Source organism: Delphinus delphis, chromosome X, assembly GCF_949987515.2.
Source record: "Delphinus delphis chromosome X, mDelDel1.2, whole genome shotgun sequence".
Classification (NCBI taxonomy): domain Eukaryota; kingdom Metazoa; phylum Chordata; class Mammalia; order Artiodactyla; family Delphinidae; genus Delphinus; species Delphinus delphis.
In genome coordinates, this window is record NC_082704.1 from 64,225,408 (window position 1) to 64,244,820 (window position 19,413).

General features: G+C 37.3%; 1 pseudogene; it reads right to left on the bottom strand.

The window, feature by feature from the left end:
• Positions 1–1,795: 1,795 nt before the first annotated feature.
• Positions 1,796–3,912, bottom strand: LOC132418014 (serine/threonine-protein phosphatase 2A 65 kDa regulatory subunit A beta isoform pseudogene; annotated as a pseudogene).
• Between the last annotated feature and the right edge of the window lie 15,501 nt (positions 3,913–19,413).

A 19,413-nucleotide genomic window follows, 5' to 3' on the forward strand; every position in this document is an offset into this window, starting at 1 on the left:
AAATTCAATGAAGACAAACAAAACCTGCAGATAATAAAAAAACAAAAAGAACCATGAAACTAAAATTGTTTACAGCATAATAGTTTAAGATGTTAAAATGAGAATGTAGAAGAGATTATTGCCTAGGAAAGTATTTAATCCTTAGCCCAAAAGTAATAAAATAGAAACATACTATAAACTAGCTTGGCAGTTTTAAATGCAGGCAGGTAATTCTGATTTTAAAAGTTCTGTTTTTCCAAGGTAAAACAAACTTGAAAGTATTTGGTCAAACTTGGTTTTATGAAATGGTTTAATGTACAAAGTTTTCTAGGAGTCTTTGGACCTTCACAAAACAGAACAGGGCTCGCTGGGTTTAAGAGACTGTGAATGAAAGAAAACAGTCTGAAAACCAAAACGGAAACAAGCAAACTACATAGCGAGATGCACTAAGAGAAAAAAAAAGCTACAATAAAACCTCATTAATTAAAAATGCATTAGGGACAAGTTGAGTTTGATCAGGTGAAAAATGTTCATAAATTTTAAAGAAAAAATATTTAAATTATCCATTAAATACATATGTATATATATCAGAGATAAAGAGTAAATTGAATGCATCTAAATAAAGGTGTGGCCTCACAAAGATCCTCACGGAAGGTATTTTAATATAATTGAAAAGAGTGATTAGTAACTAGCATATCAAGTGGTAAACGGGTGCTTTTTAAGGAGCGTTAAAATTGTTTAAGTAGTTCAGACCCAACAGGCTTCCTCACGTACTATCAATTTGCTTCAGCAAACCCTTCAGCTTAACTCATTATCTTCAATTCCAGGAGGAACTAATGAGGTTTTACTGTAAAAGTAGAAAAACAAACATTTCAAATGATAAGATTCCAGCATCACCTATACCAAAAAATTAGTAATGAAACTTCAGTTTGGAAAGCTACTACTGTACAATGTAGCAAGGACCAAATGTTCACACAGCCGGAAGGAGAACCAGGCAAAGAGCAGGAAATCCTCACAGTGGATTATACCAGTGGTTCCTTTACTCATTAGAAATACAACTGCAATCTTACAGTCAAACAGTAGAACCACTGCTTACTAGGAGGCACTAGATTTTAAGTTTCTCAGCGGGAAAGAGTATTTTTGAACGCAGTCACAGTGGGGAGCTGTGGAAAATGAGTTAGGTTTCAACATGACACATTAGCAGCAAGATGCATCTGCACTTCAGGTTTATGAATGACATGATTACAGTCAAAATCGAGCAAAGAAGAACCAAAACAACCAATACATGAACCCTGAGCTTCCACATTCCCCTTTCAGGTGAGACACTGAGGCAGACCATCACTACCCAGGAAAATATGGCTCTCACTACAGTTAAACCTCAATGTGTCTCCCAAGCGGAGTGCTTATCAAATAAGTTATTCTAAACCATGTATATTTCACTTTGGAATGATGGAGACACACAGATACATATAAACATCAAAAGGATCACTCTGTTCCACATCTGGGTCCAAACCTGTCCAGGCTTGGTGGAATATTAAGTGGCCGGGGCCTGGTTAAACAATGAGGATGGGGCTTCCCTGGTGGCGCAGTTGTTGAGAGTCCGCCTGCCGATGCAGGGGACACGGGTTCGTGCCCCGGTCCGGGAAGATCCCACATGCCGCGGAGCGGCTGGGCCCGTGAGCCATGGCTGCTGAGCCTGCGCGTCCGGAGCCTGTGCTCCGCAACGGGAGAGGCCACAACAGTGAGAGGCCCGCGTACCCCAAAAAAAAAAAAAAAAAAAAAAAGATAAAAAAAAAAAAAAAAAAAAAAAAAACAATGAGGATGCAGGAGATCAGATGGTGCTAAATAAATCATTAGGAGACAACCAAGAAATGACCGTGCAAGTGTCAGGAATTGGTCACAACCAATAAGAACAGTTAAAATATAATTATCCCAACAAGGAAGACAAGTAAAAAACAATCTTTAGAAAGAATCGAGTCACTGAAATTTGATTTCTTCTTAGTTGTTGCCATTTGTTCAGATGAGGTCTTGAAGGTTTTCCATTTTTTCTCTCCACCCAGTTCAAGAACACATGGACTAGAAACCTGTGATAAGAATTTAGTAAAGTCTTTCCCCTCCTCTTCTTCATTATGCCAATGCAAGCACACTTATAGCTTCCTGTGCAAAGTACTTGACATCCACGTCTTCATCTTGGCCTAGCTTCTGTAGCACCGGCTTAACTTCCTCCTGCAAAGCATTGGTATCTAGAACTGGTCCAATTTTCTGCAGCGATTTGGCCACATTGAATCGGACATTTGCTACTTGGTCTCTTGCCATTTTCAATACAACAGGCAGCATCTGCTTAGTGGTTATTTCCTGACCACAGGCTTCAGATAGTGCATTAATGCAGAATAGAGTGGTCATTCTGTGCAGGTAATTAGGATCATTTGCCATTACTAACACTTTGGGAACGATGGTATTTTGGGCCCACTCTGTACCAAACTTCTGCACTAGTTTCACGAGGCCGTTGGTGGCAGCTTCACGGATGGCGTACACATGGTCCACAAGCCAGGCCATACATAAAGAATTCAGCTTCTCATCAAAGAATTCCACACCCAGCTGGCCTGCCAGCAGTGGCATATACTCAATGATGGCCAGCCGGACCCTCCATTTGGCATCTTCAGCCAGCTCCACTATGGCAGGAAGGAGTGATTGAGAGAGCTGCCGGATTCCAATCACTTCATTTACACAATCCAAATTGGAGATGATGTTCAAACGAACTTCAGGACACTCATCCTTTAACTGAGCTAAAAAAAGAGGTAGAAGATGTTCAATGGTATTCCCTTTGCCCAAAATCGTAGACAATCCCATAATTACAGAAGCTAGAGCCGACTTGACATGTTGATTTGTATCAGATACTAATTCCTTTATATAGGGCAGAATCTGATTCATAATTATGGTCTCTCTACCTTCCATGGGCAAGTTCTCACAAAGTTCTTTTACTTTGTGGGCAGCAGCTGCCCGGACTTCAGCTTCACAGTCTTTGAGTAGGTTCTGAAAGGCGGGGATGAGGTCATTTAGGGTGATTTTGGGACCCACAGCTTTCTGGAGCTCTGAAAATTTGTCAGCTACCATATAGCGAACTCGCCAAGATTTATCTTCTGCTGCTTGTCCAAGTGTAGGCATCACCAAAGCCTCAAGGTCATCCTCAGAAAGTAACTGAGCAATATTGACACAAGCTTCCACAGCTAGGAGGCGCACTGAATCCTGTTCATCGGAAGCTAGATTAGTGAACAATGGAACAATTTCACTTTTCACACTGTCTAATTCCAAAACTTTTGCAAATTCACCCAATTTGGAAGCAGCAGCACGTCGTACCATTGGTGTGTCATCTGAGCACAAGGAACGGAAGTGCTGTCTAATTTCTGCTCTGACAGCATTTGAAGCCCTGGGATAGCAAACGCTGAACAAACCACATGCAGATGTGCGAGAGGTAAACCAATCCCCACTCGCTAGGCGTTTCACCAGAGGGACAAAGTGAGCCTCCAGAGCCACAGGAGTGTGCTCCTGGGAGATCTGCCTCAGGGACTCCACAGCCTTGTCTCGAACCACAGTCTCTTCCACAGTCGCCAGACTTTCCAGAGGAGGCAACAAACAGTGGGCAAAGTCAGGACCTCCCACCAGGCCAGTGAAATTTCCCAACTGTTCAGCAAGAGCTAACAGTACTTCATCTTCATCATAAATTGTATCTGTAAGGAAAGGCAGCAGTTCAGTTCGCGTCCTTTCTACTCCAAGTGCTAGAGCAATTGTTGATAATTTCTTAATACTATTGAGACGGAGCTGCACGTCCTCATTGCGCAGCTCGTCGATTAATACCGCGATTGGCTAGAGCAAATCGTCTCCATCTCCGCCCGCTGCCCCCTGGCCCATGCGGGACCCCGCCACGCCCGCCATGTTCTTTTTTTTTCTCTAGTCGATTTTGAGAATCTGATAGAAACTATAGATTTTCTACAGAAAAAATGCATATATGCTCACATATCCAATATTTTTCAGGTCTATAACCTCTGAATTTCATCCATTAAGTCTTGCTGAGAATCCATTTTATACTGTGGGTTCTACGAGGTTGGGGACCATGTCTAACTCATCTTTGTATCCCCAGTATCTAACACAGAAACTGATCAGATGATCAATGAAAGAATAAATGAATTAGTGAACATTGGGTACTGTGGGGAAAGACAAAAGAAGTGCAACTTATGGTTGCTGTCCTCAAGAGGTTTGCAGTTTGATTGGAGGGCTATTCATACATATGATATTGCAATTAGCAATTAAAAGACAATGTGTGATAAAGTGATACAAATATATGCTGGGAACTCATAAAAATCTTGCTGTTGTCCTCCTGACCTCCCCACCCTGTCTCTGGAATTCTGATATTAATCCAGGTAGACCCCAATTTGTACACTGCTCCTTACTGTCACCATCCCTAGTCCTCGAACTCCAGTTTAGATTTGAAACTAACTTGGCTCTGATAAATTGCTTCAGACCTTCTTGTTGGATGCCCTATTTGAACACACTCTTCTAGTTTGAATGGAGCACACTCTATCAGGATGAATTTTCTGTAGTTCTTCCCTCCTAGAGCATACTCCAAAACAGAAGCTAGCCATACCTCCTCTTGTCCCCTCATTGTTCCCTCTCCCTGATATAGCCTCATAAGTCCAGGCCTTGTCCTTCTACATCCTTATCCATTTCATTGCATCCCTTTCAGGGAAGGGGTCATGCATACTTTTATGATTAAGCTCATAGGCTTTGAAATATTACCTCACTTTCAGTCCTGGCTCTGCTGCTTGCTAGCTCTAATCTTACAGAAGTTACTAAACTGCCTAAGCTTCAGTTTCCCATGAAAATGGGGGTAATAACAGGAACTGCTTCAGAAGATTTTTAAGTGGGTTATATGAGATAATGTGAGTAAAGATAACTTTAAAGAGTAGAGTTCCATCAGCATAATAATGAAAATAAAACTCATTGCAACTTTAGGATGTTGAAAATTTTGGAGTTTTATTTCTGTTGGTTATGTCTGAGAGACATGATATGGAAGCTCAGAAACTAGGCAATCACTTGACAGAGGATATGAGGAAGTACTTGCCAAATCTGGATTTCTTGTAGCAAAGAGGATTTGAAAAGGGTTGCCAATGAGAAGGAGAACCCTGTATGAAGACAGGGCAATGTCTTAGTCTGTTAAGACTACTATAAGAGAATGCCATCGACTGGGTGGCTTATACATAACAGAAATGTTTCTCACAGTTCTGGAAGCTGGAAAGTCCAAGATCAAGGAGCTGGATGATTTGGTGTCTGGTGAGAGCTCACTTCCTGGTTCATAGATGACCGTCTTCTGCTATATCTTCACATGGTGAAGGGGGGCAAGGGAATTTTCTGAGGTTTCTTTTATAATGGCACTAATCCCATTTATGAGGGTTCCATTCTTATGACCTAATCACCTCCCAAAATCTCCACCTCCAAATACCACAACATTGGAGATTAACTAGGTTTCGACATATAAAATTTGGGGTGACAAACATTAAGTGTATATCAGGGATCATAAAGTGCTTCATAAAAGAGAGAGAGCTTTCTGAAATTGATAATGGAATCTCTTGCCCTGAAACCTGCCCAAATCTGCCCCCATATTCTATGACTCAGTGAAAGCCAATATTGCCTGAAAGCAGAATAATGCTCTAGAGTACTTTTTAAACTTGAGTGTGCATCAAAATCACCTGCAGGGCTTCTTTTTTTTTTTTTGCCAGAGCCCAAAAATATATTTTATTATGTCACAAACCCTAATACACAAAGAACACTTTAAGAATAATTAGAAAAATAATAAATAATAATAATAAGGAGCAAATATGTTAACAAGTAATTACAAAGAAGAGCTGACAATTTTCAACAAACACATGAAAGGTTACCCATCCTCAGTTTTAATTAGAAAACTGAAAATTAAAATATTGTTTTTAACCTCTCAAATTAGCAAAAAGTTTCAAAACTGGTAACATTTAGATTTGTGAGAATGTGAACTTTTTATATATCATTGACAGAACTACCAATTAGTACAAAAGTTTTGGAGGATAATTTGACCATATGTATATTAAATTAAAGTTGTAAATACAATGAGTTACATTATGTAGTTGTCATTCTAAAAAGCAATTCTGCATTGACAAGAGTATGGAATGGTTGTATCTGTATCTTTTGTTACATAAATATGGGATTATATGTTAGTGTATTTTAGCTTTTAAAATAATAGCACTGTTTCTTGACTCCTGTATGACTTGTGAGCTTCCCTGCCTTCTAGATCTTTCCCTGACTTGTGTTTAGTTAGTCACTTCACTTCTCTGTGTAGTTTGTTTTAGAATTTCATGGAATATCTTGTTGTTTAAAAACCATCTGTAAAGGATTTGGCAAACTCCATTTTCTGTCTTCTGAGATTCTTAACCTAATCTAATTTGTTTTTGACTACAACATTAGTGCATGTGGTTCAACGGCAAGAATATTATCTAAAATGCAGACTTCCTCTGGCACATTTAGGATGTAGTGCTGATCTTCAGTTTCAGCTCATGGTCTTTGATTTGGTTACAGCCATCTTTCTTTCTATGTGCTCAAACCAAAACTTTCATGTTCTAATTCAGAGACCCCTTTGAACTTTGTCTCCACATCATTGCTTTATTTTTTTTTGCGGTACACGGGCCTCTCAGTGTTGTGGCCTCTCCCGTTGCAGAGCACAGGCTCTGGACGCGCAGGCTCAGCGGCCATGGCTCATGGGCCCAGCTGCTCCACGGCATGTGGAATCTTCCCGTACCAGGGCACAAACCCATGTCCTCTGTATCGGCAGGCGGACTCTCAACCACTGCGCCACCAGGGAAGCCCAATGCTGATCTTTTTATTTATACATTTAGTCTTCCCCATTAGTTTATAATCCCTCTGAAAGAAGGAATCTTCTACATTTTTCAGATATCTAACACTGGAGGCTTTGAGTTTGATTTGATTAGTATATCATGAAAACAAATCTTTTGAAAAAGCATTGATTTTTTTTCACACACACACACACTGTATTTTATTTTTACAAGAGATAAATACACTGACACCAAGCATTGTAAATGGATGACCACAACAAAAGCAACAATGATTGCAATTACCAAACATGAAACACACTCATACTATGTCATAATATTGACATTCAGTCCAGGAATCCTCCACTGTAACAGGTCCTTTACTTTGCAGTGAAAATTGATTTGTATATATTTTGCCTCTGAGTCTTTGTGGGATTTTTTTTTATTCAAACAGAAAGTCACAAAAATTATAATCATCCTCATCAGTTCACTCAGTCCCATGTAATTAATTTTTTATCTTGAACTTTTGTTAGCACTTTTATGAATTCATCAGTTTTCCATTAGAGTTCTGAAAATGCTTATTCATTCAGTTCAGCAGTATAGTCAGTTACCAGAAACCTGTACTTGTCAGAGTCTTTTCCATGAATTCCTTGAAGATGAAACCCTTTTATAGGAACATTTTTGCAAAAGCATCAGAGATGTCGTTTACCAGAACTGTCTGTAAACGACAAAAGACTTAAAAATGACCATGGTTAAAGATTTGATGAAAGTTCATAATAATGCAATTGACAAGGAAATTTAGTTATTTCTGAGATATACATTTTAAAGTAATAACTAGAATTATGACTTATAACATTATACCAGAACATATAAGATTTTTAGAAATTTCATGTAATGTCTGAAACATTTATATTAACATATTTCCATACAAATAACGCAAAGAAAGTTTAGTATTAGTTGTTTTTTGTTTGTTTGTTTGTTTATACTGCAGGTTCTTATTAGTCATCAACTTTATACACATCAGTGTATACATGTCAATCCCAATCGCCCAATTCAGCACACCACCATCCCCACCCCACCACGGTTCCCCCAGCTTGGTGTCCATACATTTGTTCTCTACATCTGTGTCTCAACTTCTGTCCTGCAAACTGGTTCATCTGTACCATTTTTCTAGGTTCCACATACATGCGTTAATATACAATATTTGTTTTTCTCTTTCTGACTTACTTCACTCTGTATGACAGTCTCTAGATCCATCCATGTCTCAACAAATAACTCAATTTTGTTCCTTTTTATGGCTGAGTAATATTCCATTTTATGTATGTACCACAACTTCTTTATCCATTCATCTGTCAATGGGCATTTTGGTTGCTTCCATGACCTGGCTATTGTAAATAGTGCTGCAATGAACACTGGGGTGCATGTGCCTTTTTGAATTATGGTTTTCTCTGGGTATGTGCCCAGTAATGGGATTGCTGGATCATATGGTAATTCTATTTTTAGTTTTTTAAGGAACCTCCATACTGTTCTCCATAGTGGCTGTATCAATTTACATTCCCACCAACAGTGCAAGAGGGTTCCCTTTTCTCCACACCCTCTCCAGCATTTGTTGTTTGTAGATTTTCTGATGATGCCCATTCTAACTGGTGTGAGGTGATACCTCATTGTAGTTTTGATTTGCATTTCTCTAAAAATTAGTGATGTTGAGCAGCTTTTCATGTGCTTCTTTGCCATCTGTATGTCTTCTTTGAGAAATGTCTATTTAGGTCTTCTGCCCATTTTTGGATTGGGTTGTTTGTTTCTTTAATATTGAGCTGCATGTGCTGTTTATATATTTTGGAGATTAATCCTTTGTCCATTGATTTGTTTGCAAATATTTTCTCCCATTCTGAGGGTTGTCTTTTGGTCTTGTTTATGGTTTCCTTTGCTGTGCAAAAGCTTTGAAGTTTCATTAGGTCCCATTACCTGCAGGGCTTCTTAAAACAGATTTCTAGCCCACAACTCCAGAGGTCCTGATTCAGAAGGTCCAGGGTGGCGCCTGAGAATGTACATTTTTGACAAGTCCCCAGGTGATGCTGATGGTGCTGTTCTTGGGAATACACTTTGAGAACCACTGATTCACACCTGGAGATATTGTTAAAATTCAGACTATATTTTGGCAGTCTGGTGTGGGGACTGAGATGCTGCAGTACCAATAAGCTCTCAGGTGATGCTAATGCTGTTGGTCCAGGGACCAGACTTTGAGTAGATGGAGAGTCTATTCAGATGATTCATATGTACATTAAAGTTTGTGAAACACTGTTCTACATGACTTCTTCAGGTCTTCCAACATGGAGGCTCTTCAGCTTCACTCTGTATGAATGGAAAGCATTATTATGTCATGTTCACACACATATTCTTACCTATTTGCACAACAGTCTTAGGGGAAAACAGGTAAAACTCAAAATTTCAGACTTCTCTCATCTCCCCAGCTGCAAGATTTTCTTCAGTGATGGCTCAGTTTTCAATGTCTATCCATATCTCTAATTACAATATCTCTCAGAATTTCATCCTTAACATGCAAACCATAGGTCAGTGGTTTCCAAACTTGGGTACATAATAGATTCACTTGTGGTTCTTGATAAATGAAGACTTCTGACTCTGACCCCAGATTGAATGAATCAGAATATTTGGGGATGAAACTAGAATATTTGAATTTTTCACAACAGCCCAAGTTATTTGGTTGCCATCAAAGTTTGAGAAGGATTACCATAGATACTCCTGGAACAAAGTTTTCTCTTTGCTAAGGCTATTTTTGTGTTGGTTACAGTTACCTTTAAACCTTAAAAATTCAAGAGCATGGCTGGAAGCTGTGGTAAGAAGATAAAAAGTAACTACCCACCTACGCTTTAGCAGGAGGAGATGAGCGGTCTAACAGAATTCCTGGCCTATTTATCAAGAATTTTGGTGGTGTTTTGCAATGGTCACACAGAAGACTGAGCTGGAATAGACAACTTATCCAGGAATTGTGGCCTGAAAATTTTTTGGCCTTTGAGATTGATTGAGATTAACACCTGGAGTTGTACTCCAAAGCAGACAGGCAGCTGCTTCAGACTTTGCAGAGAACAGGAGTCACATGCTTGGAACAGCCTTATTCCCAGGGGATAAGAAAGGAGGAAATGCACCTGGGGCTAGTAAGGGGAAATCCCCCTGGGACTAGTAAGGGGAAATCCCTGTCTGAAGAGATTCTTTCCTTCCCAAAGTTGTGGCCTTTCACCTGCATCTCCATAACCTGTTCCAGCCACACATCACACACACTCACACACAAAACAAGACCATACATTTGGAATTTTTGACTTGTTATGTCATTTGAATTTTAGGGACTTTGCATTTGAATCAACTTTCCTGAAAAACTCCAACCCTAGTACTGGGGAGATACACAGCCTTCATTTTTGCTGGAAGAATAGCAAAATAGTACAATAGAATGAATACAACTGGGAATCAGGAGACCTATGTTCTAGCCAGGCATTTCTACTAATGAGTTCTGTGACATTGAGCATGATGCTCTCCCATCTCCTAGCCCTCAATTTCATCATTTGACAATAAGAGGGTTGAGCAAATTGTTTTAGAGGGCCTCTCAGTTCTGATGCTCTGGTTTAGTAGCTACTCAGCTTTTGAGGGTCAAGTGATGCAGTGCTTAAGAATACAGGTATTGTTGTCAAGCTACATGGATTCATATTCAAGCTCTAGTACATAGCTGACCCTTGGCAAGCTTTTAAAACTATCTGATGCTCAGTTTTATCATAAAATGAGAATAATAATAATATTAACTCATGAGACTATAAAGCAGCTAGAAAAATATCTGGTATATGGCAACTCTCAATAAGTTCATTATTCTTATTATTCTGATTCTTATCATTCTCTGCCTGAATTAACATACTTAAACTATAAGATGTATTTGCAACTATAAGATGTTGCAAATACATTCACTTGTATCCTTCAAAACTATAGATATTGAAAATTTTGGAAAAAAACCAAGAGGGTCCCTGGTACAAAACTACTTTCCCTACTATCTGAAATTATAATTCTAAAGAATTATTAATGCTGGTTTTCTTATTCTTTGTTAAAAATAAGTCTGGTCATGTTGCTTTGCTACATGTGGCTCCTTATAATGTACAAAATAAAGTCTCAGCTCCTTAGAATGGCAAACATGTTCCTCTGTAATGTGGTCCCTGTATATTCTAGCTTCACCTTTCACTGGCATCTTCATAAACATTTGTTCTGGCCACAGAGGACTAAAGGTATAGTTCTTCATATACATCATTTCCTTTCTTACCTCCATGCCATTGTTCCAGCTATTCCTTTTACATAAAATGGCTTTTCTTGGGCTTCCCTGGTGACGCAGTGGTTGAGAGTCCGCCTGCCGATGCAGGGGACACGGGTTCGTGACCCGGTCCGCGAAGATCTCACGTGCCGCGGAGTAGCTGGGCCCGTGAGCCATGGCGGCTAAGCCTGCGCGTCCGGAGCCTGTGATCCGCAACGGGAGAGGCCACAATAGTGAAAGCCCCGCGTACCTTAAAAAAAAAAAAAAGGTTTTTCTTGGTATTTCCAACTTTCAGAATTTGCCCAGGGCCATCTTTTGAGGCCCAGCTCAAATGTTACTTCTTCCATAAAGTCTTCCTTGTTTCTTTAATCTGTAGTCTTCTCTCTTTCCTCCACATCTGCAAATGCATTTGCTTGTATCCTTCAGTGTTTAAATTATGTCAATGGGGAGGTTCCTTAACTTATGTCTTGTTCACTGCAGCATCCAAAAAGCACAGAGTAAATACTAAGACTAGAATAATTGAGTTGTAGGTAGGGTAAACCAATTACCTTGGCTAGTTCATCAAGTTCAAAGGTTGGAGTCATTTGGGATTAATCAAAGAAGACTTCTTGGGGATGGAGGATTTCTAATCTGGAGTTTAAGAAAAGAGGGATCCAGATTTCTAGAAGTGAAGTTAGGTTATGAGAAATTAGAAAGTTATCCTGTATACTGAGATGAAAAATTTGATTTGGATTTGGGGTAGGTATAAACCAAGCTGGCTGGTATAGCAAGTTTATGTTGGAGAGTGGTAGAATATGAGGAAAATCCTACTGTTGCCTATAAAAACAATATTATATTTGTGGATGAGATGGAGAAATGTAGCTCTGAGAACATAATTATAATGATTCAACATTAGCAAGGTATGAAAAGCACTGTCTACTGATTCAGTGTTGGTTTGGTGCATGCTCATTTCTCTGTATTTGACTCTCCAATTTAAAGTTTTGGTCACTTACTCATAGATAAGAAATTTACAATAATCAAATGGATGGTGTCAGTACAAGTGAGATGACCATCACTGGAGATAATCAAGAAGAGGCCAAATATTGTTAAAAGAAAATATATATTGGATGGGAAGATAAATTAGTTTCTTTCCAAATCTAAATTTTTTGGAGTCGGTGATCCTTTCACTAGTCTGAAATGACTATTCTTGTTAGTAAAACAAAAAGAAATTAAAAAGGGATACATTTTTTTACACTTAGGTTAAAAAGGTGCACAAATAAATGTTAGGTTAAATGTGATAAGACTTTTGTTAATGCAGTTTAAGACTGAAATAGCTTTTATTCTTTAGTGAGTCATTTAAGCTTTCAGTTAACTACATGTAGGTTCTTGGGATCCAGTTAAGAAACAATGGCCAAATTGGTTGACTGGAAACAATCTATTCATCCACTTTTGCTTGAATCTCTTGATAATGATTGAGGCAAAGCAGTTTTAAGACACAGATTTTCTCTGTAGATGCTTTATATTATTTTGTCCTTTCTTGGAACCTGGTGAATCTTTTTAAAAAACTGAAGCAAACTGAGCATCATGCTGAAAAAAACACTCCATTCATTTACAGTGGTCTTTTGCAAAAACACTTTGTTCTAAATGTTGTAAATAAATAACTCTAATAAACTTGGAATTACAGTTAGAATTAGTAGTTACTTTATATGTACTACAGCAATTATAGTATGACATTATTATGCTATAGAATGTTGAAAATGGCATATTTTGAAAAGTGTTATGAAAACATTGATCCTACAAATTTAGCTGACATCTTTAAATGTAAAGAATATTTTGCCATTGATTTTCTCCAGCCTTATTGATATATAATGATACCTTATTCACATATAACATTATCTAAGTTTAAAGTATACAACATGTTGATTTCATACACTTAAATATTGCAAAATGATTACCACCACAGGGTTAGCTAACACCTCCACTGTAATTCATAATTATCATTTCTACTTTTCTGCTTAAGAACACTTAAGGTCAACACTCTTAGCAACTTTCAAGTATAATATATAATACAGCACTATCTATAATCACCATGCTGTACATTAGATCCTCACAACTTACTCATCTTTTGACAGGAAGTTTGTACCCTTTGACCATCATCTCCCTATTTCCCCTAACACTCAGCCCCTGGTAACTACCATTCTACTCTCTGTTTCTATGAGTTTGGCTTTTTTAGTTTCCACATATAAGTGGAATATAGTATTTGTCTTTCTCTATCTGACTTATTTCACTTATCATAATGCCCTCAGATTTCATCCAAAAAAAAAAAGTTTTTTTTTTTTACTGGGGTATAGTTGATTTACAATGTTGTGTTAGTCTCAGGTGTACAGCAAAGTGAATCACTTATACATATACATATATTCACTCTTCTTTTAAGATTCTTTTTTCATATAGGCCATTATAGATTATTGAATAGACTTCCCTGTGCCATACAGCAGGTTCTCATTAGTTATCTATTTTACATATAGTAGTGTGTATTTGTCAGTCCCAATCTCTCAATTTATCCCTCCTTCCCTTATCCCCTGGTAACCATAAGTTTTTTTCCAAATCCATGACTCTACTTCTGTTTTGTAAATAAGTTCATTTGTACCCTTATTTTAGATTCTACATAGGAGCAATATTATATGATATTTGTCTTTCTCTATCTGACTCACTTCACTCAGCATGACAATCTCTAGGTCCATCCATGTGGCTGAAAATGTCATTATTTCATTCTTTTCTTTAGCTGAGCAATATTCCTTTGTATATTTGTACCACATCTTCTTTATCCATTCCTCTATCGATGGACATTTAGATTGCTTCAATTTCCTGACTATTGTAAATAGTGCTTCAATGAACATTAGGGTGCACATTATCTTTTCAAATTATGGTTTTCTTTGGGTATATGCCCAGGAGTGGGATTGCTGGGTCATATGGTAGTTCTATTTTTAGTTTTTAAGGAATCTCCATACTGTTCTCCATAGTGGCTGTACTTATTTACATTCCCTCCAACAGTGTAGGAGGATTTCCTTTTCTCCACATTCTCTCCAGAATTTACTTTTTGTAGATTTTTTGATGATGGCCATTCTGACTGGTGTGAGGTCATACCTCATTGTAGTTTTGATTTGCATTTCTCTAATAATTAGTGATGTTGAGCATCTTTTCATGTGGTTTTTGGCCTTCTGTTTGTCTTCTTTAGAGAAATGTCTATTTAAATCTTCTGCCCACTTTTGATTGGGTTATTTGTTTTTTTGATATTGAGCTGCATGAGCTGCTTGTATATTTTGGAGAGTAATCCTTTGTCAGTTGCTTCATTTGCAAATATTTTCTCCCCTTCTGAGTGCTGTTTTTTCATCTCATATATGGTTTTCTTTTCTGTGCTAAAGCCTTTAAGTTTAATTAGGTCCCATTTATTTTTTTTTTATTTTCATTGCTCTAGGAGGTGGATCAAAAAAGATCTTGCTGCGATTTATGTTAAAGAGTGTTCTGCCTATGTTTTCCTATAAGGGTTTTATAGTATCCGGCCTTACATTTAGGTCTTTAATCCATCTTGAGTTTATTTTTGTTTATGGTGTTAGGTAGTGTTCTAATTTCATTCTTTTACATGAAACTGACCATTTTCCCCAGCACCAGTTATAGAAGAGATTGTATTTTCTCCATTGTATATTCTTGCCTCCTTTGTTGTAGATTAGTTGAACATAGGTGCATGGGTTTATTTCTGGGTTTTCTACCCTGTTCCATTGATCTATATTTCTGATTATGTGCCAGTACCATACTGTCTTGATTACTGTAGCTTTGTAATATAGTCTGAAGTCAGGGGGCCTGATTCCTCCAGCTCCATTTCCTTTCTCAGTATTGCTTTGGCTATTCAGAGCTTTGTGTGTCTCCATACAAATTGTAAAATTTTTTGTTCTAGTTCTCTGAAAAATGCCACTGGTAATTTGATAGAGATTGCACTGAATCTGTAGATTGCTTAGGGTAGTACAGTCATTTTCACAGTATTGATTTTTCCAATCCAAGAACATGGTATATCTCTCCATCTGTGTCATCTCTGATTTCCTTCATCAGTATCTTACAGTTTTCTGGGTACAGGTCTTTGGACTCCTTAGGTAGGTTTTTTCCCGGGTATTTTATTCTTTTTATTGTGAGGGTAAATGTGATGGCTTCCTTAATTTCTCTTTCTGATCTTTTGTTATTTGTCTATAGGAATGCAAGAGATTTCTGTGCATTAATTTTGTATCCTGCAAATTTACCAATTTCATTTATGAGCTCTAGTAGTTTTCTGGTAGCATCTTTATGATTTTCTATGTATAGTATCATATCATCTGCAAACAGTGACAGTTTTACTCTTCTTTTCCAATTTGGATTCCTTTGATTTCTGTTTCTTCTCTGATTGTCATGGCTAGGACTTCCAAAGTTATGTTGAATAATAGTGGCAAGAGTGAATGTCCTTGTCTTGTTCCTGATCTTAGAAGAAATGCTTTCAGTTTTTCACCATTGAGAATGATGTTTCCTGTGGATTTGTTGTATATGACCTTTATTATATTGAGGTAGGTTCCATCTATTCCCACTTTCTGGAGAGCTTTTATCATAAATGGATGTTGAATTTTATCAAAAGCTTTTTCTACATCTATTGAGATGATCATATGGTTTTTATTCTTCAAATGATTAATAAGGTGTATCACATTGCTTGATTTGCAGATACTGAAAAATCCTTGCATCCCTGGGATAAATCCCACTGCATCATGTTGTATAATCCTTTTAATGTGTTGTTGGATTCTGTTTGCTAGTATTTTGTTTAGGATCTTTGCATCTATATTTATCAGTGATATTGGCCTGTAATTTTCTTTTTTGTGTGATATCTTTGGTTTTGGTATCAGGGTGATGGTGGCCTCATAGAATGAGCTTGGGAGTGTTCCTTCCTCTGAAATTTTTTGGAAGAGTTTGAGAAGGATATGTGTTAGCTCTTCTCTAAATGTTTGATAGAATTCGCCTGTGAATCCATCTGGTCCTGGACTTTTGTTTGTTGGGAGTTTTAAAATCAAAGGTTCAATTTCATTACTTGGGATTCATCTGTTCATATTTTCTATTTCTTCTTGGTTCAGTCTTGGGAGACTATACCTTTCTAAGAATTTGTCCATTTCTTCCAGGTTGTCCATTTTATTGGCATATAGTTGCTTGCAGTAGTCTCTTATGATCCTTTGTATTTCTGCTGTGTCAGTTGTAACTTCTTTTTCATTTCTAATTTTATTGATATGAGTCCTCTCCCTTTTTTTCCCAATGAGTCTGGCTAATGTTTTATCAATTTTGGTCATCTTCTCAAAGAACCAGCTTTTAGTTTTATTGATCTTTGCTATTGTTTTCTTCATCTCTATTTCATTTATTTCTGCTCTGATCTTTATAATTTCTTTCTTTCTACTAACTTTGGGGTTTTTTTTGTTCTTCTTTCTCTAGTTGCTTTAGGTGTAAGGTTAGGTTGTTAATTTGAGATTTTTCTTGTTTACTAAGGTAAGATTGTATTGTTATAAATTTCCCTGTTAGAACTGCTTTTGCTGCATCCCATAGGTTTTTGATCATCGTGTTTTCATTGTAATTTCTTTAGGTAGTTTTGATTTCCTTTTTGATTTCTTCAGTGATCCATTGATTATTTAGTAATATTCTGTTTAGCTTCCATGTCTTTGTGTTTTTTACCATTTTTTTCCCTGTAATTGGCTTCTAATCTCAGAGCGTTATTGCTGGAAAAGATGCTTGATATCATTTCAGTTTTTTAAAATCTACCAAGATTTGATTTGTGACCCAAGATGTGATCTGTCCTGGAGAATGTTCCCCGTGCACTTGAGAAGAAAGTTTATTCTGCAGCTTTCAGATGGAAAGTCCCATAAATATCAATTAAGTCTATCTGGTCTAATGTGGCATTTAAGGCTTGTGTTTCCTTATTAATTTTCTGTCTGGATGATCTGTCCATTGGTGTAAGTGGGGTATTAATGTCTCCCACTATGATTGTGTTACTGTCAATTTCCCCTTTTATGGCTGTTAGCATTTGCCATATGTATTGAGGTGCTCCTATGTTGAGTTCATAAATATTTACAATTGCTATATCTTCTTCTTGGATTGATCCCTTGATCATTATATAGTGTCCTTCCTTGTCTCTTGTAACACTCTTTATTTTAAAGTCTATTTTATCTGATATGAGTATTGCTACTCCATCTTTCTTTTGATTTCCATTTGCATGGAATATCTTTTTCCATCCCCTTACTTTCAGTCTGTATGTATCTGTAGGTCTGAAGTGGGCCTCTTGTAGACAGCATATATATGGGTCTTGTTTTTCTATCCATTTAGCCAGTGTGTGTGTTTGGTTGGAACATTTAATGCCTTCATATTTAAGGTAATTATCAATATGCATGTTCATATTGCCGTTTTCTTAATGTTTTGGGTTTGTTTTTGTAGGTCATTTTTCTTCCCTTTCTTTTTTGTTCTCTTCTCTTATGCTTCTTGCCTAGAGAACTTCCTTTTGCCTTTGTTTTAAAGCTGGTTTCATGGTGCTGAATTCTCTTAGCTTTGCTTGTCCATAAAGCTTTTGACTTCTCCCTGAAATCTGAATGAGAACCTTGCTAGGTAGAATATTCTTGGTTGTTGGTCATTAACTTTTAAATGTAATCAATAACTTCTACTCTGTTTACCCTTTCATTTATTGTTTATCTAACAAAAATGTATATATTAAGCCCCTCCTACCTGTAAGGTACTGTGCTGTGTGCTAGGAGTATAATAGTGAGAAAAATCTGGTCCTGATTTCATGGTGATTACAGCCTAAGGAATATAGGGGGAAAAACAAATAAATATAGTAACACAACTATGATAAATGCTACAAATGCGAGATATTTGGAGATATGAGAGCCTATATTAGGGGGATTTGACCTAGCCATAGAGGTCAGTGAAGGCTTGCCTGAAGAAAAGGTGATTAAGCTGTGATGTGATGGAAAAGTGCGATGATAACAAAGTTAGGGGGTGGAGGCTTTACAGAGGTGGAAGGAGTGGCTTCCAGTCCTAGGGCACAGAACGGGTTGTCAACGGCTAAGGGGAACATGGTAATTATCCAGGCCATGTAGTCCATGTTAAGGATTTTGATTTTTCTTCACCTGAAAAGTTGTGGAATGCAACCACTTTGGGAGGTCGTTTGGCAGTGTATTGCAAAGCCAAACATAATGATACCGTATGATGCAGGAATCACATTCCTAGGTGCTTAACCAGTTGATTTAAAATGTCTAAATAAATACCTGTTCATGATTGTGTATAGCAACTTTATTTATAATCCTACCAAACCAAAATGTTCTTCAATAGGTAAATGGATAAGCAAACTGTTGTACATCCATACAATGGCATTCTATTCAGGGATAGCTACCAAGTCATGCAAAGACACGACTTAATCTTAAATACGTATTGTTAAGTGAAAGAAGCCAGCTGAAAACTCTATATATTGTAGTATTCCAGATACATGATATTTTAGAAAAGGCAAAATTATAGAGACAGTAAAAAGACCATGGGTCATCAGTGGGAGAAGGAGAGGGAGAGAGGTGTGTTGGTGAGACACAGGGGAGTTTTTAGGTTGGTGAAACTATTCTGTATGATACTGTAATGGTGGATATATAACACTATGCATTTTTCACAATGCATAGAAGTTTACAGTGCAAAAAGTTAACCTTAATATATTAATTGAAAACATCATTCAGGAGGTTGGAGGATCCCAGAATGGGATTTAGAATGTGACAAAATAACCACATTGTATTATAAATGTATGAAACAACCTCAATAAAGAAGATGGAGAAAAAAAGTGTTGGCTTAAGTAAATTTGGAAATGAGTGGAGTCCGTAGGGCTAAAGGCAAACGAAACTGTACATATTCACTGAATTCTAGTTGATGAAGTTGTTCCCATGGGGGTGCATGGGTTAATAGTTTTGATACTTCTACAATACAAAGGACTGTTCTATGTGTACAGGAAATAAACAGTTAAGTAAATGCATGGTGGATGGTAGGAGCCAGTTTTCTTATTTTTGGAATAGAGTAGGTGTATATAGATTAAAAAGGGAGGGGAGGCTAAATAACCTAATTGCTAATGGATTAGAGTTGTAGACATCAATGCAAACTGATATTTAATCTAATATATAGTTACATATAGAAATATACATAGACATGTATATAATATATGGATTAGTATACACACATATATTTCCTTGCTTTGTCAACTGAGAAGGCATAAAAGAAACAACA